Genomic DNA, 1,040 nt, shown 5'->3' on the forward strand with positions numbered 1-1,040 from the left:
CAGACTCTTGCATAACGCATAATGCATAGTGCATAAGGGAATCGACCAATCGAAATTCTTCTTTTCCATGGAATGGAAAGAAAAGAAAGAGTCTGAAGGTCGCAGCACAGACTCTTGCATAACGCATAACGCATAGTGCATAAGCGAATCAACTAATCAGAATCTTTCCTTTCTTTCCATTCCATAGAAAAGGAGAATTTCGATTGGTTGATTCCCTTATGCACTATGCATTATGCGTTATGCAAGAGTCTGTGCTACGGCCTTAAGACGTAAACAGTAAGAAAATCAACATGTTGGATTCGCTATTGCTTATGTTATGATCTTACGGACTCTACTGTGATTGATCAATTCGCTTACTGCTTACGTTTTACTGTTTAAGTTTTTTTGTGTGCCATGGCCCTAAGGGTGCAGTCCCATGGAGCGTATCGCGCGTATCGAAAATCTGACCAATCGTGGACATTCCGCTATTTTCGACACCGCCGTTCCGCTGAATCCATTATTGTAGCGTAATACGCGCCGAATTTAAGTAAAATCGCTTGGTCTAAAGAAGTAGTGTCATGTGGCAGCCCTCGAGATGTGATATGCGTAGAATCGCAAGATTGCGTCGAAAATTGTTGCATCGTTTTTTTGGAAAGCATTGCCGGTTTCGATTGTGCCTTATACGACTAGCTGCGTTTACCTCGTCAACGAGAACCTGAGTCATTTAAACTCAAAGAAGAAGCTCTATCTGAAATAAAAAAGAAGACAGTGAATATCTTTCACGATTCACGAATTCACGATCTTGTTGCTCCAGTTCATTAACGAGATTATTGCTTGCTCCTTGTGCTAACCATCGTTCAATAGTAAATATTCGACTGACCCAATATTTTCGTTTTCTTCTATTAATAGGTTTGTTCTCACTTTTTCTTAATATAGAATAAAGCTCATATGTTTTAATAATTTTATGATATATTTCCTGCTTGATGAAAGCATTGTGGTTGTGGTCTAGACGTTTTGTTAATAACAGCAAAAGCAATATTGTTTTTTATTTCATTCTACAC

The sequence above is a fragment of the Mycetomoellerius zeteki genome, unplaced genomic scaffold (genome assembly GCF_001594055.1).
Source record: "Mycetomoellerius zeteki isolate Tzet28-1 unplaced genomic scaffold, Tzet1.0 scaffold239, whole genome shotgun sequence".
Classification (NCBI taxonomy): Eukaryota; Metazoa; Arthropoda; class Insecta; order Hymenoptera; family Formicidae; genus Mycetomoellerius; species Mycetomoellerius zeteki.